Source organism: Dendrobates tinctorius, unplaced genomic scaffold (genome assembly GCF_039654945.1).
Source record: "Dendrobates tinctorius isolate UK_male_01 unplaced genomic scaffold, ASM3965494v1 ptg000089l, whole genome shotgun sequence".
Lineage (NCBI taxonomy): Eukaryota > Metazoa > Chordata > Amphibia > Anura > Dendrobatidae > Dendrobates > Dendrobates tinctorius.
Genome location: NW_027361757.1, coordinates 25,749,759 through 25,771,916, shown reverse-complemented (window position 1 = coordinate 25,771,916; position 22,158 = coordinate 25,749,759). Strand labels below are relative to the sequence as shown.

The 22,158-nt window shown below is 49.0% G+C and overlaps 1 pseudogene; it reads left to right on the top strand.

Annotated features, from left to right (window-relative positions):
* LOC141098286 (vitamin K-dependent gamma-carboxylase-like) overlaps positions 1-22,158 on the top strand; it is an 81,113-nt pseudogene that overhangs the window by 6,206 nt on the left and 52,749 nt on the right.

Here is a 22,158-nt window from a genome sequence, read left to right as displayed (position 1 = left end):
TATAGGGCCGCGGTATGGTCGACTACGGGTCCGTAATCATATAGTTAACTTAGCCGTCCAGACGTCCCTCGCTGTTCGGGATGGTGGTCTTTCGGCGTAGCAGTCGCTGGGCCCAGTTGCTGGGGCGTCGATGAAGTCTTTGTGCGCTTCGGCGCGCTGATGACACCGGAGCCCCACAGGCCCCGGCGGAGTCCCTGGACGGGTGGGCCACAGTCCCCGGGCTGGGGCAAGCGGCAGCGGTGCAGGGTGGCGAGTCACAGGCCACCTGTGCAGCTAATGGCTGCGGCGGGGAGTCCGCGGCTATCAGAGGCTGGGTCCCTGCTGCGGACCGGAGCGGGACAGTGGTGGCCGCCGACAGCACTGCACTTGCCGCAGCCACGGGTGAGAGCAGGGTGGCTGCGGGTGGCGGGGGACAGGCCGCCGCTGCAGGCGGGAGTGAGATGGAAGCAGCCGCGGGCGACCGCGGGTAGGCCACAGCCGCGGGCTGCGGTGAGGCGGCAGTGGCCGCGGGTCAAACTGGGGCCGCAGTGGCCGCGGGCTGGAGCGGGGCAGCAAGTCTCGGATGATCGCCTTGGCAGCATCCCTCAGGAGTCCTCTGTGAGCGTCATCCCTGGCACTGGTCAGTCGCTCTAGCTCTCAGCCGCTCCCACGGTCTCCAGCTGCCTCTGTCTCGGTCTGCTGACTCATTGTCCCGGGAATTCCCCGCCTCCTTTATATTGGTTCCTCCCCCAGCCCATCTGTCCGTCACAATGGTCCGTCCCCGAATTCTGTCCCCCGGGGACAGTTTCCCCCGGAACCCAGATGACGGCTCCTTTGGTTCCGGCCCCGACACTCGACGGGGTCTGTTCCTCCCACACGTGGGTGTGGCTACACCCTTATAATGTGGCCTGCTCCTGAACCAGGCAGCTTTATACAAGCTTCCTGTGTGCTGAGGCTCCAGGACTGAGCCTGAAAAACGACATTTATATTTTTCCTTTTGAGCTGAGAGCTGTTTTCTTTTGGTGACCTGCTGCTTTGGTTTATGATGCAAATAACCCTCTTGAACTTTGGAAGAACTTGCCTCCTGATTGTCTCCCGCTGCACCTGAGTGATTCGAATCCCTACAATTGGTGCTAGATGTGCGGGCAGCGTTCCCAGCAGAGCCGTGAGACTGTTACTGCATGTCCTGGGTCAAGTTTACAACAAACCAGCAAGCATTGCCTGGAAAAATGGAGAACCTGCTGAAATACCTGGTCCAGGCACAGTCACAACAACAGGAGACCAACAGGCTGTTGTTACAACAGATCCAGCAGAGCCAGCAGGAGCAACGGCAGCAGATGCAACTTCTGGCAACAGCCATCCAGGAGGGCAGGACGAGCGCCCCAACCCCAGGTCTAGCTGATGACACCCACGTCAGGAAGGCAGTAAGATGCGCATTGCAAAAAATTACCCATGAGGATGATGTTGAGGCCTTCCTGACAGTGTTTGAGAGGGTGGCTGAGAGGGAAAATCTTCAGCCAGAGCAGTGGGCAGAGGTACTGGCCCCATACCTGACGGGGGAGCCCCAGAAGGCGTACTATGATTTGACTTTGCAAGATGCCGAGGAATATCCCTGTCATGTCCGCCATGTCTGCCCTGTCTGTTTTCTCTCAAGAACTCCTGGAGCGATGTGCATGCGCATATCTTGTCTGCTATCCTGCTTGTTCCCTAGAGCAGTGTGCACACTCACCTCATGTCTGAGGTACAGGATGCCTGCGTTTCTGCTCTGTCTTCTGTGATCTTCTCGTCATGTCTATAATCTCTGATCAGGTGTCCCTGTCTGGATCCTGCACTGTCTGGTTCTGCAATCATCTCGTCATGTCTAGAACTCTGATCATGTGACCTGTCTAGGTTTCAGCACTGATTCTGCAGTCGTCTCATCATGTCTAGAACTCTGATCATGTCACCTGTCTAGGTTTCAGCACTGATTCTGCAGTCGTCTCGTCATGCCTGGAACTCCGATCATGCGACTACGCTCTGTTATCCTGTGGATCTGAACCCTGAAGTGCTCCCCTGGTCCTGACCTGGAAGAGGAGGTGCTATGCCCTATATCAGGCCGCCCCTTCCTATGCTCAGGGCCTGAGTATTTGTGTTGTGTCCCTGCATGGCTGCTTGGTCTGTGGGGCGCTCCCTCTATTCTGTGCCCTTGGACTTTGCTCTGTAGTGCGTCTCTGCACACGCTCCGTGCTCGTATTCCGTCTCTTGTCTGGTGTCTTGTCTAGTGTTTGTCCTTCGTGCCATGTTTTGTCCCTGCTCTGCTTTGCCTTGTAGTCCTTGTTTGCTCTGATTCTGTTCCGTGTTTCTGTCCACATGTCATGTCTCGCTCTGCTTTGTGGCTTCAGGTACCCTGCCTCTGTCTCTGTCCCTGGCGTGTCCTTACACGTGCAGGCCTCCGTCTCTGTACCCTGCCCTGACGTGTCCTTACACGTGCAGGTCTCCGTCTCTGTGCCCTGACGTGTCTCCCTACACGTGCAGGCCTTCGTCTCTGTCCCTGTCCATGGCGTGTCTCTACACATGCAGGCCTCCGCTCTGAACCTCTCCCTGGCGTGTCTCTACGCGTGCAGGCCTCCCTCTGTACCCTGTCTAGTCCCAAGGTCCTTCCTTGGCCCAGCTCTGGGCTTCGGCCTACGCCCGGCTGCTAGACTGTCCCTGTCCCTGGCATGCTCTCCGCATGCGCAGGTCTCTGCCTCGTTCTTCGTCTTGTCCCTGTTGTTTCGTGTGTTCTTGCACATTTCGTACTAGGCTTTGCCATGCTGTCTCGCATGTGGCTCTGTCCTGTACCCTTTGCCTAGCCCTGCCTTGTGGCTCTGTGCCTCCGTACACGTGCCTGGTCGCCTGTGCCTGCCTGGTGTGCCTCAGCCGTGCCGCCTCTAGCCGTGCTCGCCTGTGTGCCCCAGCCGTGCCCCGTCCAGTGCTATAGTGGTCTGGCTGCGAGGCCCCGCAGCGGTGCCGCCTCTAGTCGTGCCCGCTTGCAACTGCCATCGTCGGTACCACCTGCCGGTGCTCCCAGCCGTGGTCTCTGTGTTTCCTTGCACTCACGCTGGTTCTCGCACTGTGCCTTTTCGTGCTACTCTTGCACAAAGCCTTTGTCTCTTTTGCTCTTCTCTGACCCCTAGTTCGCCTGCCGGATTCCATAACCTGCCGACCGCTGCCAGAGGTCTGGACCTAGATGACTGCGGCCTGATGTCCGGAGCTGATGTCCGTAGCCAGATACCTGGACCCTGTCGGTCAATGCCAGCATTTAGATTCCGATGCCACCGTACTCTGTGCCTCTCCCTGGCATGCCCCTTGGCATGCGCAGGCCACCATCCTGTGAACCTGACACGTCCCTGGCATGCGCAGGCCACCATCCTGTGAACCAGACCCGTCCCTGGCATGCCCCTTGATATGCGCACGCCACCGTCCTGTGAGCCTGACCCGTCCATGGCATGCCCCTTGGGATGCACAGGTCTCTGTTCTGTGAACCTGATCCTGGCGTGTCCGTTGACACGCACCATGTCACTAACTCTATCTTGCTTCCTTGCATGGAACCCTGGCTGACTTCTGGATGTCCGGATCCTGCCGATCATCCTCTGAGCTACAGACCCTGATGCCCTGGTTGATCGTGGACTGTTGTTCGGAGTCCGATGTCTGTGTACCATCTGTACGTTCCATGCTTGGACCTCGGCGTGCCATTGCACGCACCCTGTTCCACGAACTGTGTGTTCACGTTTGTTCCTGTTGCACCCTGAAGAGTTCCTCATGTCTTGGACCTCGGTGTGCTCTTGCACGCACCTTGCCTTATGTTCTGTGTGTCCACGTTTTGCACCTGTTGTACCTGAAGTCTTCCTTAATGAAGTTTCATTGAATTAACGACTCGTCTTGCCTTGTCTTGTTTCCCTGAGCCGGCCGTCTGGTCCAGCTGCCGTGGTGGCTTACCCCCTTGGTCTTGCCCCTGACAATCCCTGTATAGGGGGTGGTTCTTATTAGGTCAGCTCGCCCTAAGTGGGTGGGTGCCACGGCCCAGAGGGTCCACTCTTTCTAAGAAGAACGACTCAGCGTAAGCTGACACTCGTCACAATCCCAAACTAAAAGCCGAGATTCTCGCACGTTTGGGGGTGACAATGACCGCGAGTTCACCGCTGGGCTTATCACCAGGACAAACCACCTCGCTCCCAAATGTTCGACCTGTTGCACCTGGTCCAGAAATGGTTGCAGCCCGAGTCTTCTATGCCTGCGCAGATGGTAGAGCGAGTGGTGATGGATCGGTTTGTGCATTCTCTGCAGAGACCCCTACAGACATGGGTTGCCCAGGGTGATCCCCAAAATGCCGATGAACTGGTTGGGCTGGTTGAGAGATACCAGGGAATGGAAGGTTCCTTGGGGAAGCAGCCCATTCCGTATTGGGGGTCCCAGCAGGAGGCGGCGTCCAAGGTCAAAAGTGGTGGGGGAGGCGGTGCCCAAGGTCCCCACGGGTGATATTATTTGCTGGAAGTGCCACAGGCCAGGACATACAGCTGCCCGTTGTCCCCAGACCACCGAGCAGTTGGACTGCCGCATTGGACGCCGTAGATCATAGCCAGCTTGCAGTGTGAATTCGCCACCTAACGAGGGGCCACAAGCGTGTCCCGTGAATGTGAACCGTCGAGCAGCAATGGCGCTTCTGGACTTCGGGAGCTTGGTGACCCTTGTAAGGGCCAGTTTTACTCTTAACCTACTCCCGGGTAAAAGGGTTGGTGTCCGGTGAATACATGGCGGTGCAAAAGACTACCCTATGGCCAGGGTGAACATTGAAACGGCACATGGCACCGAGTGTCAAGAAGTTGGTGTCGTTCAGGGCTTGTTGCATCCGATAATTATAGGCCGGGATTTCTGTCTGTTTTGGGATCTGTGGGGTAAGGGTTCTGAGATTGCTAGCAAGAGCAGGGAACCCATGAACCCTAATAAGGTATCACCACCATCAGAGGCAGACGAGTTTCCTTTATGTGTCCTTGTTGGGGATGAGGAGGAAGGGTCCCCTGTATCTGACATTCTGGAGTAAAGGCCCCGTCTCACTAAGCAATCTCGGTAGCGAGATCGCTGCTGAGTCGCAACTTTTGTGACGTAACAGCGATCTCACCAGCGAGATCGCTGTGTGTGACAGCGATCAGCGAGCGGCCCCCCTGCCGGTATCGCTGATCGCTGCAAGAAACCTCTGGACATTTCTTTGGTCGCTGGTCTCCCGCTGGCCAGCACGCATCGCTGTGTGTGACAGCGGGAGACCAGCGATCAGGTGTAAAAAATAATAAAAAAAATAAAAAATATAGTTATTCTCACCTTCCGACGTCCCGTTCAGCCATCCCGCCTCTCTCCACGCTCCGGTCCCAGTGATCCTTTGCACGAATGACCGCGAGACTTTGTTATCCCGCGAGACCGTGACATCTCGCGGTCATTCATGCAAAGGATCACTGGGACCGGAGCGTGGAGAGAGGCGGGATGACTGAACGCGACGTCGGAAGGTGAGAATAACTACTGTATATTTTTTATTTTGATTCTATTTTTTACAGGATGGCCAGCGATGCCGGGCGCTCGGCATCGCTGTGCTGATCGCTCGTGAAGCTGTCTGTGTGACAGCTCACCAGCGATCACATAGCGACTTACTAGCGATCCTGACACCTTGATATCGGTGTCGGGATCGCTGGTAAGTCGCTTAGTGAGACGGGGCCTTTAGGGGTGGCCGGTGAGAATTTTGGGACTGTCCAACATAGGGACCCCACACTGAGGGAAGCCTTCAACAATGTCACCGTCATTAATGAGGTTGCACAAGAACCGGGAGCAGACACAAGGTTTCCCTATTTTATGTTGAGTGGGGAATAGTTATACCAGGTCACGAAAATAAGGGAGGAGGTGGTAGAGCAGTTAATAGTACCAGGCCCCTATAGACGGAAAGTGTTGGTCATGGCACATTCACACATCTTGGGGGGACACCTGGGGGTGGAAAAAACGCAGGAACGGATTGTACAGAGGTTCTATTGGCCTGGGTGTCACCGGGAAATATCAAACTATTGCAGGTCCTGCCCGACATGTCAGTTAACTTTCCCCACATCTCATTTTCGGAACCCCCTTGTGCCACTGCCCATTATTGAGGTGCCATTTGAGAGAATTGCCATGAACTTGGTCGGTCCCTTAGATAAATCAGCTCAGGGCCATCAGTATATATTAGTGATCCTGGACTATGCCACACGCTATCCTGAGGCAATTCCCCTGAGAAACTCCTCTGCGAAGAGTATAGCCTGCGAGCTGGTCCATGTGTTTTCCTGGACGGGTTTGCCGAAGGAGATCCTGACCAACCAGGGGACACCGTTTATGAGCAAGGTGATGAGGGAATTGTGCAGAGTCCTGCAAATCTCCCAGTTGAGGACTTCAGTGTACCATCTGCAGTCAGATGGCCTTGTTAAGAGGTTTAACAAGACACTGAAGAGCATGCTAAGAAAAGTCATAGAGAAAGATGGTAGAGACTGGGATTGTCTCTTACTGTATCTGCTGTTTTCTATCCATGAATTCCCCCAGGCCTCCACAGGGTTCTTGCCCTTCGAGCTTCTGTACGGCCGACATCCGCGAGGTCTCCTAGCTATAGCCAAGGAAACCTGGGAAGCTGAAGTCACGCCCCACAGAAGCATCACTGAGCATGTGGCACTGATGCAGCAGAGGGTTGCGAAGGTGATGCCCATTGTTAAAGAACATCTCCGCCAGGCACAAGAGGCTCAGGCCAGGGTCTACAACTGGTCAGCAAGAGTGAGGCAGTTCAATCCGGGGGACCGAGTTCTCGTGCTAATCCCCACGGTGGAGAGTAAGTTCTTGGCCAAGTGGCAAGGGCCGTATGAGGTGGTGAAGCTTGGAGATGTAAACTACAAGATTCACCAACCCGGAAGACGAAAGCCATACCAGGTTTACCTTGTCAACCTCATCAAGCTGTGGCAAGATAGAGAGCCAGCGGTAACTCCGTGCCTGCTGGGCAACCTAGAAGGGGAGGTTGGAGCGGTTACCATAGCGGAGACGCTATAGAAGGCCCAGAAACAGCAGTGCCGGGAGTTACTCCAAAAAAAACAGGGACCTGTTTTCAGAGTTGCCGGGGAGCACGAAGTTCTGACCGAGTCACAAGTGCGGGTGAACGTGAAGCCTTATCGAATGCCTGAGACCTGTCGAGAGGTAATCTCAAAGGAGGTGCAGCTTATGTTGAAGCTCGGGGTCATTGAGGAATCCAACAGCGGCTGGTCGAGCTCGATTTGTCCTGGTCCCAAAACCTGATGGTGAATGGAGGTTCTGCTACGATTACCGGAAGCTGAATGAGGTCTCCAAGTTCGACGCTTATCCCATGCCATGCGTTGATGAGCTCATCGAGAGACTTGGACCTGCCAGGTACATAACCATCTTGGATCTGACAAAGGGATATTGGCAGATACCCATGGCACAGGAAGCCAAGGAGAAGACGGCATTTTCTACTCCAGACGGGTGCTTCCAGTATGTCCGGATGCTGTTTGGCTTGCAGGGAGCTCCGGCAACCTTCCTGAGGGCTATGGATAGAATCCTTGCACCTCATAAGCTATACGCTGCCGCGTACCTGGATGATATCGTCATCTTTACTCTGGGCTGGGAGTCTCAACTGGAAAAGGTCCAAGCAGTGTTTGACGCTCTAAGGGAGGCGGGGTTTACAATAAACCTGAAGAAGTGTGCCTTGGGTAAGGAGGAAGCCAAATACCTTGGATATGTAGTGGGGCGTGGCGAGATCAAACCCCAAATCAATAAAGTGGAAGCAATTCAAACATGGCCGAGGCCTCTATCAAAGAAGCAAGTTAAAGCCTTCCTGGGGATCGTGGGATATTACAGGAGGTTCATCCCAAACTTCGCCACAATGGCTGCACCTCAGTGATGGTCAGATGGTCCAAAGAGGCAGAGTTAGCCTTCCAAGAAATGAAAGGAGCTTTATGTAAGCAACCCGTTTTGGTGGCCCCAGACTTTAAAAGTGAATTTGTCCTCCAGACAGATGCCTGTTGTGGGTTCATTCTCTGGTTCACCAGTTGTGAGTTCTCCTTCCAGACTCCCTCTGGTGGTAACGGGAGGTAGTGAGGCTGATTTGATCGGTGGAGATCTGCCACCTGAGAATGAGGATGACGATTGGATCTCAGGAGTCTCAAATTGGATTTAAGACAGCCGACGCCCTATTCAGTTGCTGGTGATTCCTGCTTGTCAGGTCTTGGTTCTCAGCTCTGTTCCAGTCATCTCAAGCTAAGTTTCTCTGTTAATGTTCACACTTGATTTTGTTGTTCTATTCAGTTTTTGTGTGGTCAGCCAGCCCCGGCTTGGGCTGTGTTGAATTTCCACTCTTATTTATCTGTGTTTGCCAATTTGCTTTTTGTCCATTATTAGATTGGCCTCTTTTTGCTCTGTCTCAGAATATTTCAGAGTGCTGATATAGTGGGAGAAGTCTAGTGACTTCAGGGTTAATTTTGTTATCAGAAGTGTTGGACATTATTTTGTAGGGTTTTGGGCAGATTGCAGACAGTGTCTGTCCTTTCCTCTCCTTTCTAGTTAGTTTGGGCCCCATCGCTTGCTCAGCCTATTTTCCTACCTGTGTTTGTGTTTTCATCTTGTTTCACCGTCAATACATGTGTGGGGGCTGTCTATTCCTTTGGGGTCTGCTCTGGGGCAGTTAGTTTTCCCTTTTCTTGCTTTAGGCTTATCTAGTCCTACGGCCGTGACAAGGCATCTAGGTTCATCGTAGGCACGCTCCACGGCTGCTGCCAGTTGTGTGGTAAGATCAGGGATCTGCAATCTGCATAGTTACCAACCTCTCTGGTTTTACTGGGCTTAGCATGTTTAGGTTTTTTCCTCCTCGGTGACCCATTCATAACAGATGCCTCAGATGTCGGGATAGGAGCAGTCCTTTCCCAAGAGATACGTGGGGAAGAGCATCCTGTTCTCTACTTGAGTAGGAAGTTGTCTTCTTGTGAGAAAAACTACTCAGTTGTAGAGAAGGAGTGTTTGGCCATAAAATGGGCAGTGGATACATTACGGTACTACCTGGTGGGACGGAAGTTTAGATTAATATCCGACCATGCCCCACTCAGATGGATGAGGGAAATAAAGGGTAAGAATGCTAGGGTCACCCGCTAGTTCTTAGCCCTACAAGACTTCAGCTTCCATGTAGAGCATAGGGCCGGGAAGCTACATGGGAATGCCGATGCACTCTCAATAATCCCTTGCCTGGTAGGTGAAAGTGCCAAGCCCCACAGCTTTAGGCAGAGGGGGAGGTATGTGGCGTGGCTAAAGGTTGTATAATCGATGGGAGATATGTGTCTCATTGATGGCTTGTCTCCGTAATGTAAGGCATAACAGATATTGCTATATTATTATTGTTTTGCAAGGACCTGTGGTGAGGTCACAGTCACGTGACCAGTCAGCTGCTGTGTTCGTGGGTGTGGCTACACCCTTATAATGTGGCCTGCTCCTGAGCCAGGCAGCTGTATACAAGGAGGGACAAGCATCCTGTGTGTTGAGGCTCAGGACTGAGCCTAAAAAACGGACATTTATATTTTTCCTTTTGAGCTGAAGGCTGTTTTCTTTTGGTGACCTGCTGCTTTGGTTTATGACGCAAATAAACCTCTTGAACTTTGGAAGAACTTGCCTCCTGATTGTCTCCCGCTGCACCTGAGCGAGTCGAATCCCTACAGGAGATATATATATTTATTTTATTATTTTCCTCATCTGAGAAAATCTGATTACATTTTGATCAGAGTTTGATTAGCATAATCGGACCAATTTTCTCAGATGAAAAAAAAAAAAGATCATGTGACCCTAGCCTTATGCCGGTTTTACAGTCGGTATAAATGGATGGCGCTCGGATCAGAAGACTTGTCCAAACCTCCAGGAATTCCAGCCTGAGCTAACTGCTGCTTATTTGGTTATGAAGCAGTTAGCTCAGACCGGGAAACCATGAGGTTGGGCTGATGAAAAATAATCCAATGCTAATCATCTAACATTCAGACTTGTCATCAATCTCCCAGATCTTCATTGTGTATTTCATCGCTGGTATCAAGAAGCTGGACACAGACTGGGTGGAGGGGTACTCCATGGGCTCGCGGTCTCAGCATTGACTGTTTGATCCATTCAAGTAAGGATATGCCGTATGACTATTGCTGGATTCACACTGCCTCGTTTTGTATATGGACCGCGATGCACAGACTGCCACCGTTCTCCTGACCTGAGATCCACCACCTCCTATATGCCTATAGGTTGTCAAGTTCAGGTCAGGAGACCTGCTTCCGGTCTCTATCATGGTCCATATGCAAAACGCGGAGTTGTGAGTCTGACCTCATCATATATTCATGTATATATTGTGTACAATCTCTGGCTTCTGTTAAATATCAGCCACTTAGTTGTTGGGTCTTGTAAATTAACAACACAAGATTAAAGCTTCTGCTCCAGCAATCTAGCAGGAGTAAATTGGGTATCCGGCGATCAGACACAGTCGAGGACTTTAAGAAGACAGAATTGATTTATTACCGCATCTGTCTTCTCATTTGCTGGCACCAAAGCGCTCAATGTGTACTGAATAGCAGCATAGGTGACCGCATGATCACCAGGTGTCTGCCCAACATGGCAGAGCTGCCGGATCCTGGCAGAACCAGATTGTCAGGATCCTGTCAGCGTCTGCAACTGCCACGGCTGAGCAGGGTGACTTACCCACACTGCGGGAGAGCACGTGGCCCAATACGGTAGTGAAGGTTTAAGCAGACAGGACCTGAGGCACGGAAAATAGTAAGGAGAACCAGGACCTACGATCATGTGACTGCGGGGGGCGGGGCTTAGTGTCCTACTGCTGCAGATGATGTAATGTACCTACTGAAGGAATACTGTAGTAGAGGAGAGGAAAATGCAGGTCAGACAAGCAGAGGTCATACACGAGAGGGCGGTGCGGTGCAAAAGGGATGAGCAGAGAATAGTCAAGTCACAAGCAGAGAGTCATACACGAGAGGGCGGTGCGGTACAAGAGGGACAGGCAGAACTTGTAACAGGGACAGAACCGGATCAAAACCAAACAAGCAACAAGTTATCAGGCACAAGGCACACGTACACAAGAGGTCAACTAACTCAGCCGAGGGCAGGAGTATAACTGACACCGGACCTAGGTCCAGTGAGCATTAAATAGCCACCCTCTGCCAGAGAGAGGCAGAAACAATTAACCCCCTGTCTGACCAGGACGGGCCAAAGCGAAACCCCGTCCTGGATCATGACAGTACCCTCCTCTCAATGGGGGGCCAATGGACCCCCAGGTCTCTCAGGATACTTGGCGTGAAAGGCCCGGACCAACCGATCTGCATGAACCGATCGAGCAGGAACCCACGACCGTTCTTCAGGACCATAGCCTTTCCAATGTACCAGATATTGAAGGGCACGACGGACCAACCTAGAGTCGACAATTCGTTCCACCTCGTTCTCAGACTGCCCGTCTACCAAAACAGGTAGCGGGGAAGTTGATGATCCCTCCCCACCGGACCTCACAGGTTTCAAAAGGGCCCTATGGAAAACATTGGGGATCCGTAGAGATGGCAGGAGACGCAACCGAAAAACCACTGGGTTAACCACTTTGGTAATTTCATAGGGACCTATAAACTTAGGACCAAGCTTCGCTGAAGGGACCTTGAGCCGTATATTCTTGGTAGATAACCATACCTTATCCCCAATCTGAAACACCGGTCCCGCGGATCGTTTTTTGCCTGCAAAAAATTTAAATTTATCCTGGTCCTTTGTAATGTTACTCTGGACCTGACGCCATACCTCCCCCAACCGCTGGATAGTCTCATCCACCCCAGGACACCCAGAGTTCAAACAGGAAAATTCTCCAAAATGAGGATGAAACCCATAGTTACAGAAAAAGGGAGATGTACCCGTAGACTGGTTAATGCGGTTGTTAAACGCAAACTCGGCCAACGGTAACACAGATCACCAATCATCCTGTTGGGCTGAGGTCAAGCAAAGCAGAATTTGCTCCAGAGACTGATTGGTCCGCTCGGTCTGCCCATTAGTCTCTGGATGATAAGCGGATGAAAAGGACAGACCAATACCCAACCTCTTACAAAAAGCCCTCCAAAATTTGGAAACAAATTGCACTCCTCTATCAGACAACACATTCAAGGGTACCCTATGCAACCGCACCACATGCTCAACAAACAATCTGGACAATGTTTCCGCATTAGGTAGAGCTGCCAAAGGTACAAAATGTGCCTGCTTACTAAACCTGTCCACCACAACCCAAACAACGGTATTACCCTTGGAGGGGGTAAGGTTGGTGATGAAATCCATGGACAAATGAGTCCATGGTCTCTCAGGAATTGGCAGTGGTACCAATTGGCTGGCCGGTTATGGGGGGTTTTTGCACGGGCACAAACATCACATGCAGACACATATTCCCCAACATCAGAGGCTAAAGAAGACCACCAGAATACTCCAGCACTGGCCTTCCGGGTAGCCGAGATCCCTGGATGTCCACTCAGAACTGAGTCATGGAACTCCCGGAGGACCTTGAGACGAAACTGAGCTGGCACAAAAAGTTTATCCACCGGCTTAGCCAGAGGTGCAAGAGACTGGGCTTCCCGAATCTCCCGTTCCAACATATTAGAAACACCTGCCACCACCACCCCAGGCTGAAGAATGGAGGATGGAGGTTCGGGGGGGGACACCGGATCTAGACTGCGTGACAAGGCATCAGCTCTGACATTTTTGGATCCTGGCCGAAAAGTAATCGAGAAGTTGAATCGGGAAAAAAATAGTCTGGGAGTCAACCTTTTAGCTGACTCAATGTAAGCTAGGTTTTTGTGGTCCGTAATTACGGTTATAGGATGAACAGCCCCCTCCAAAAAATGCCTCCATTCTTCAAAGGCCAACTTTACGGCCAGAAGTTCTCGATTCCCAACATCATAGCTTCTCTCCGCAGGGGAGAATTTCTTTGAGAAAAAGGCGCAAGGTCTCAAATTGGTCAAAGTGGCGGTTCCCTGGGACAATACTGCCCCCACCCCCGCCTCTGAAGCGTCCACCCCACAATATATGGTTCAGACGGGTCCGGTTGAATAAGAACCGGAGCAGACATGAAACATTTTTTTAAAAACTGAAACGCCGCTATCGCTGCGGCTGACCAATTCTTGATATCGGCCCCCTTTTGAGTCATGTCTGTGAGGGGTTTAACCACCTGTAAGAACCCCCTTATAAATTTACGATAATAATTTGCGAATCCTAGGAAACGCTGCAGAGCCTTCAAATCACAAGGTTGAACCCACTCGACAATGGCCTGCACCTTATTAGGATCCATGTGATACCCTTCAGCAGACACAATGAACCCCAGAAAAGACAGTTCCTGAACAAAAAATAAACATTTCTCTAGTTTAGCAAAGAGACAGTTCTCCCGAAGCCTTTGGAGAACTGCCCAAATATGACCAATGTGAGCCTGTTTATCAGGAGAGTAGATCAATATGTCATCCAAATACACCACCATAAAATGTCCAATAAAATCAGAGAACACGTGATGTATGAAATTTTGGAATAACACTGGAGCACTGGTCAGACCGAAAGGCATGACCATATTTTCAAACAACCCTTCAGTAGTGAGGAAAGCAGTTTTCCACTCATCTCCTTCCCGGACTCGGATAAGGTTATACACTCCCCGTAGATCTAATTTCGAAAACCACTTAGCTCCGGACAATTGGTTGCATAAATCAGGAATAAGTGGGAGGGGATACGTATTTCTCACAGTTATCTTATTTAACTCACGAAAATCGAGGCATGGGCGAAAACCACCGTCTTTTTTCTTTACGAAAAAGAACACTGCCGCCACGGGAGAAACAGAAGGACGAATGTGTCCCTTACGGAGACTCTCGGAAATGTATTCCTTCATCGCAGCCCGTTCTGGATTTGAAAGGTTATACAAGCAGGCCTTGGGCAATTTAGCACCTGGAACCAGGTCAATGGCACAATCAAATGGGCAGTGTGGTGGTAAAACCTCAGCCTCCCTTTCGGAGAAAACATCCGAATAGTCTTTTAGGTACTCCGGAATACCTTCCAGACCCACGGACGACACAGACATAGTAGCAAGACATTTTTCAGAACAATAGGGACCCCATTTAACAATGTCCCAAGATTCCCAATTAATCACAGGGTTATGTAATTGTAACCAGGGGAACCCCAACACCAGTCCCGCAGGCAGGTTGTCCATAACAAAACATGAAATATGTTCCTGGTGCAAGGAACTCACTTTAAGGAGAAACTCTTCTGTTTGAACTATGACATCATTCTTAGCCAGTGGTGTTTTGTCAATGGCAGCAACGTGAATAGGAGTCTCCAACCTAACTGTCCCTAACTTACACCTGGACACCAAGTCAGAGTCAATAAAGTTCAACGACGATCCACAATCCACGAAAGCAGAAGTGGTTGTGGAGACACTCCCACAACAAAGTTCCACTTGTAACAACATTTTAGAAAATGGAGAAAAGGGTACCCGAGAGCCTGGGTGACCTCCACGACAATCACCCAGGCTCAGTCGCTTGCAGGTTGGTGGATAAGAAGGGCAATCCTTTTTCCAATGTCCGGAAGCACTTTCGCAAGCGCCGTTGTCTCTTTCCTTTCTCCTTGAAGTCGATGGTTCCCATCTCCATGGTTTCCAATGTAAGACTGGCTCCACTTCCTTGAGAAAATAATGGGTATCACTCCCCTGGCCGGTAGCCTGCGATCCATTCGGACGGCTTGTGTCATAGCCTCCTCCAGGGAATCAGGCGGAGGGTGGAGAGCCAAGGCATCTTTTAGATGTTCAGACAGGCCTCTACGGAACAAACCCTGGAGGGCGGCATCATTCCAGCAGACCTCAGCAGCCCAGCGTCTGAACTCTGAGCAGAACCACTCGGCTGAGTGCTTCCCCTGACACACACTCATCACCCTGTCCTCAGCCATACACATCCGATCAGGCTCATCATAAATATGCCCCAAGGCCTCAAAAAATGCATCCACAGTCATACGCTCAGGTTCAGTGGTAGGGAGGGAGAAAGCCCAAGCCTGGGGAGCTCCCCTTAACAGAGACATAATGACCCCTACTCTCTGACTTACATCCCCCCGAAGAGTGTGGTCTCAATGAAAAGAAAAGCTTACAGCCCTCCTTGAACACTTTGAATTTCCTTCTATCTCCAGAAAAAGTATCCGGTAACTTAACCGGAGATTCAGGGGAAATTACTGTAACCTCCCGAGCCCCTGATGATAAAACCCCCTGCACAGTGTCAGCGATCAGCTGCTGAGACTGAGCCAGGGCTAGTTGTTCCCCCAGGAGTCTCTGAGACATCTAAGTCAGGTGCTTTACCTGCTCAGAAAGCGCGTGCATAGGATCCATCACACACACAGGAGAAGGGGAGCAGAGAAAAAAAATGGTAACGGTCAGTTATAATGTCAGGATCCTGTCAGCGTGGGCAACTTCCACGACTGAGCAGGGTGACTTACCCACACTGCGGGAGAGCACGTGGCCCAATACGGTAGTGAAGGTTTAAGCAGACAGGACCTGAGGCACGGAAAATAGTAAGGAGTACCAGGACCTATGATCATGTGACTGCAGGGGGCGGGGCTTAGCGTCCTACTGCTGCAGATGATGTAATGTACCTACTGCAGGAATACTGTAGTAGAGGAGAGGAAAACGCAGGTCAGACAAGCAGAGGTCATACACGAGAAGGCGGTGCGGTACAAAAGGGATGAGCAGAGAATAGTCAAGTCACAAGCAGAGAGTCATACACGAGAGGGCGGTGTGGTACAAGAGGGACAAGCAGAACTCGTAACAGGGACAGAACCAAACAAGCAACAAGTTATCAGGCACAAGGCACACGTACACAAGAGGTCAACTAACTCAGCTGAGGGCAGGAGTATAACTGACACCGGACCTAGGTCCAGTGAGCATTAAATAGCCACCCTCTGCCAGAGAGAGACAGAAACAATTAACCCCCTGTCTGACCAGGATGGGCCAAAGCGAAACCTCGTCCTGGATCATGACACAGATTAGCTCTGCCAGTGACTAGGTTGACTGTAGTGCACCATTTCCCCTGTAACTGGGACTCTTATGGATGGCAATAATGGAAACAGATGCAGTGACATGTAACGTTTGGGCACCCATGATCAAAATTACTGTTATTGTGAACAGGTAAGCAAGTTGAAGATGAAATAATCTCCAAGAGGCCTAAAGTTAAAGGTGACACATTTCCGTTGTATTTTAGGCAAAAAAAGGAAAAATATATAGTCAATCTTTGCATTTTAAAAATTACAAAATGGAAAATAAGCCAATGCAAAAATTTTGGCACCCTGCATGGTTAGTACCTAGTAGCACCCCGTTTTGGAGGAGACATGAGCTGACTTATCACTGCCATCATCTGTACTCCAAAGGAATCTGTTTAGCTGTATCGATATCAGAACGTACTCACTTGGAGTACAGATGATGGCAGTGATAAGTCAGCTCACGTCTCCATTTCTGAGTGTTCAACTAATCAGAATAGTCTCTGCAGTAGCTGATCACCATAGTTAGTGACACAGGAGCTGATCAGGCCCATCACTGCCATCATCTGTACTCCAAATGAGTACATTCTGATATCAATACAGCTAAAGCCACTTAAATGCAATGTTTTTTTTTGTATGTCAGGAATAGTGACAAATCCTTTAATATAATTTGCAAAGTTTTATAACTTTCTACGCTGGATAAAATGTATATATTTAAAAAAATAAAGTTTAGTTCCCCCTTTTTTTTTTTTTTTTTTTTACTTGGGTGGTCTCTCTATTAGTAATCACAGGGTGGCACAGAACGGTCGCCATGCTCCCCCCACTGGGGTGTGATGACATAGTGAGACGACTAGTCAAAAGGGTATTTGCATATTAAAAACGGACTTTAAAATACTTTTTTTTTTTACACATCAGTTAGTGTCATCCAGGTGAAAGTGCTTCTTAGGTCGGGTATTTATAAAGGAAGATACAGATACTGGGGATTCGGAGGGCATGGGGGGCCTGCCATGTTCCCTTTAAACACTTGGACTTGTTACCCATTCCTCCATCTTTTAGAACTTCTGTCCATTGTTTGACTTGATGTTGTTTCCTAAAAAGTTAATGAAATCTGTCCTTTTCCAGGCAGGTTCTCCTACACTATGCTGGCCATCAGCCCACTGTTCTGTTATCCTGATTGGCCCCGTCGGTTGGGGTCTAAGTTTCCCCCCTGTTTACACTGGGTCTTCCTCACACCAAGCCCCCTCAAAAGAGCTCAGAATGTGTGTACCCAGGACAGAAGGGCACGGCCTCTACAGGACTACGACACCAGCTGGGAGCCATCTTTACAGTTATCCACATAGTGGAGCAGCTGTTCCTGCCCTACTCACATTTGATGACCCAGGTGAGAGCTCACAGACGTGTTCCTGTGTCTCCTGTGGCCGGCAGCCATCTCTGCTGACTTTCATACACAGGAGCACTCGTTCAGCCGAGCGCTAAGAAACCTGCCGGCTGACACATCCGCCAGTGGGAGAACAATGTGATCACATCCGATTGGCATCTCCCCCCGACCACCTGTCAGCCGGCGCCCCCATACATGTTACACCGTCAGCCGAGTCTGTTGCTATCAGCGAGTCCAGCCGACTTAATTCTACTGTGACTGTAGGTGATGAAGAGTCTTCCTGTCAATGTTATGGTTATCATTAGGGGTCCGGCCTCTGAGACCCCCACAGTGCAGGAAACAGCAACACAGCTGTAAGTGACTGAAGCGGCGTTGCAGTGCCCTACAAAGCAGATAGGGGGCGTCATTGCAATTGTGGGGGTTGAAGGCAACCTTACCCCCAACAATCAGGAAGGGATAGCACACGCTAGTGATACATCATCACTTACTGTAGTGGGAAAACCTCTTCAAAGAGGAGCTGCCGCCCCTCCGGAAGTTACTCCCAGAATACGATCACTCTGGTGCTTGTTTTTGCAGAAGTCTGCTGTTCCCTTCCATTGGTTACTCCTCCTGGAAATATAAGAACAATTTAACAACTGGGTGTTATCATTCACTGTTACAAGGGGGTGCGTACCTACCCCGCCAGCTCTGATCGGACAGTGTCTACATATTGTTCCCCACACTTTCTTAATTTGTTCATGATGTATAATGAAAAGTTTTATTGTAGTACCCAGAAAAATCAATGCTCAAAATTGACAAATTTATTCTCCGAGTGATACCTTTATTGGCTAACCAGAAAAAATATATATTTGCAAGCTTTCTGGCACAGGGACTCCTTCAGTCAGATTTACAAGTGAATTAATAAGATGAGCACAACCCAAGAGGTATTACAACAGGACATTTGTTCATGAGGTGGATGGGGGGGGTGATGCCTCCTAAAGATAAGCCAAGGAAAGAAAGTTAGGGTTTTTAGTTGCAAATGGAATCCAAGGGGTAGCGATTCTCCTTGCGGAGAGTAACATGCCAAGCCTGACATGCCAAGGTGAGGAGACTTTAAGGCAAATTGTCTGTTCACAGAGTAAGGGGACTAGAACTTTAGTGGCGGTGGGAACTTAAGGAATCTCCTTGTCAGACGTGTCCTCTCATCACTATCAGTGACAGGCACATTCCCATGTAACAATAAAAATTGATGCACCCTAATGGGCATAAAAGTGAATTTATTCATAAATTTCTTGGAGGAACAGCACTATGTAGAGTTGAAAAGCTGCTCCGTGATTGTTATTTCAGATGTCGGGAGAGGTGATCAGATTTTTTTTGTAATTTCTATTTATTTACAATAAAAACAGTCTTTCATCAGTTTCCTAGATCCATTTTTTTTGTGCCTGTTTTTACAATCATTGTGGCCTCTCTTTTTCTTGTATAAGAAAAAATTTGTAACGTTTAAATATTAACCCCTTTCCGACATCTAGCGTACATTTTTGCCAATGTCGGACTTCCCTCCCTTTGATGTGGGCTCCGGCGCTAACCCCACATCTTTCCCAGCACGTGTCAGCTGTTTTGAACAGCTGACATGTGCCCGTAACAGCTGGGGGTGGAATCGCGATCCTCCTGCGGCTATTAACCCGTTAAATACCGCTGTCAAACGCTGACAGCGGTATTTAACATGCGCTTTTGGCAATGGCGACGGAAATCTGCCCATTGATGACCCCATCACCGAAGTGTTGGCATGACACCCAGAAGTCTCCAACAGACTGCTATGATTGTCATAGCCAGATTGCTATGAGCACCGCCCGGTGGTCGGCGCTCCTAGCAAGTGAGCATTTTTGCTACATACAGGCAATCTGATCATCGCTTGTATGTAGCTGAGCCCATCAGATAGCTGCAGCTTCTAGTGTCCTATGAAGACTATTGAAGCATGCAAAAAGTAAAAAAAAAATGTAAAAAATATAAAAAAAAATAAAGTTCCAATCACCTTTCGCCCCATTCAAAATAAAATAATAAAAAAACTCAAACATACACATATTTGGTATCGTTACGTTCAGAATTGCCCAATCTATCAATATATAAAAAAAAGGATTAACATGATCGCTAAACGGCATAAAGAGAAAAAAATTAAAAACTCCAGAATTACATTTTCTTGGTCACTGTGACATTGCACTAAAATGCAATAACGGGTGACCAAAAGATTGTATCCGCACCAAAATGGCTTGATTAAAAACGTCAACTCAGCACGCAAAAAATAAGCCATCACCAGACCCAAGATCACGAAAAATGGAGGTGCTACAGGTATTGGAAAATGGCGCATTTTTTTTTTTTAACAAGCTTTGGATTTTTTTTTCACCACTTAGATAAAAAAGAACCTAGACATGTTTGGTGTCTATGAACTCGTAATGACCTGGAGAATCATAATGACCAGTCAGTTTTAGCATTTACTGAACCTAGTAAAAAAAAAGCCAAATAAAAAACCAGTGTGGGATTGCACTTTTTTGCTATTTCACCGCACTTGGAATTTTTTCCCATTTTCTAGTACACGACATGGTAAAACCAATGGTGTCGCTGAAAAGTACAACTCATCCCACAAAAAACAAGCCCTCACATGGCCATATTGACGGAATAATTAAAGTTATGGCTCTGGGAAGAAGGGGAGCAAAAAAATTAAAATGCAAAACCGAAAAAAGCTCTGGTTGTTAAGGGATTAAAAAACGGACATACTTCTGTCAACACACAGATGGCATGGGTGTGCTTGTTCATTCTTCACTTTTTTTTTTTTTATATATGGTCTCATTCACTTGAATGGATAAGTCTGATCCACAAATAGGACCATGACTGGACATGAACAGGTCCATGGGTTATAATGGGTTCTTGTTCTCTCGGTGAAAAAAAAGAAATCTGCAAAAGAAATCCATAATAAACAGATGTCTGCCTGAGGCCTAAGTGTGATCTGAAGAGATTTGGTAGATGGAAATTCTGTCCTAAGCAAAGTCTTCATTCTGTCTGAAGGGTTACAAAAACTGGTTGAACAGCCTTTATGGCTACTCATGGGATATGATGGTGCATTCACGCTCTCACCAGCATATGACAATTACCTACAGAGATGGGATCACTGGTGATGTTGGATATCTGAACCCAGGGGTAAGTGTCAGATTTTAAAGCGGTTGTTCAAGTCTAAAATGTTTTGGGGGAAAATTGGCTTAGAATTATATAAACTTCTCTTTCCTAGGTTTTCACACAGACCCGGCGCTGGAAAGATCATGCCGACATGCTGAAGCAATATGCCACCAGCCTACAAGGCATCCTGGGAGCTTATAATATCTCCGAGCCGGAAATCTACTTTGATGTATGGGTGTCAATCAATGACGGCTTCCAGCAGAGGTATGTGCATTGTGTATGCCGCTGTTGTACGACTGTCCCACTCAATCGCGGGGAACATGCACCTTGACTGTATTCTCTGTCTTTTCTGTCAGGTTATACGACCCTACAGTGGACATCGTAAAAGCCGAATGGTCTCCCTTCCATAAAACGCCCTGGGTTCAGCCGTTGTTGGTAAATTCCAGGAGGTGGAGGACAGTTTGGATAATCAGACTGATGTGGTCTTCATTGCAGATTTCCCAGGTAATGTTGCAGAGACTGGCACATTGGTATGGTCCATCCAGGAGATTGCATCCTGGCATGATATGGGCATCTGATCGTAAAACTACGTTTTTTTGTTTTTTTTTAGTTCTTCTCCATAATTCTTGCATATGGAGGTCTCCCAAAAAGACAATCCCCAGGAACATTACTAAATTATACGGTATTAGCTTGTATGGATTCACATTGATGTCCTAAATTTTTGTATTCCTGGTGAAATAATTCTGGAGCACCTTCTCATAACGTCATCTAATGCTTCCATTCCTCTCTTGTTCCTCCTGGACAAAGTGACAACTGGGCATTACTATTCCCTTTATCGATTGCACTTGTCCCCCGTGTAGCATGACCTTGTCCAAGGACACTTCCCAATAGTCACTTTATGTAGACATTTCCAGGAGGAATAGGACAATGAGGAGATATAATAAAAGCTGCAGCGTTATTTAATGGGGAATTGGGGGATTTACTAAAACAGTCCAGGGTCTAAGTTTCGGATTGATTATGGCTCACTGATCAGCTGTTTGAAAGGGCTGGGGCACTGAAAAGTAAGGGGCAATACTTTGCACCATGGCTAGTAATTAAGCAGTGTGCAGCTAGTACTTCCAAACAGCTGCAGTGACAAATGTCAGACCCCTACCAAACTCATATTAACCTCTTCTCAATCCATGACGTGATGTTACGTCTTGGATGGGCTCAGGTGTATGGAGTATGGTCACCAGCTGCTTCCGCTGTACACAGAAGTTGCCACCTGTGTTGTACAGCCAGCACCTGCGTCCAACAGCAGAGATGAGAGCCTGCTCCGATCACTGCCGTTCAGCTAATTAAATACCAGAGTCCGCCTCTTACAACAGCTTTTTTGCATAGCTCAATCGAAATCGCTTATAGGGGTATTCCCATATCCAAGATGCTATCCCAATATGTAGTAGGCGTTTTAGTAAATACCTCCAATTAGCAATTTGTATAGTTCTTCTGATATGCTATGTCGCTTACCACATATGCAGGGCATTTCAGTAGCTTAGGTTTCCAAGGTTACAACCACTAACAGCTAACTGTCATTATATGAGTGGCTG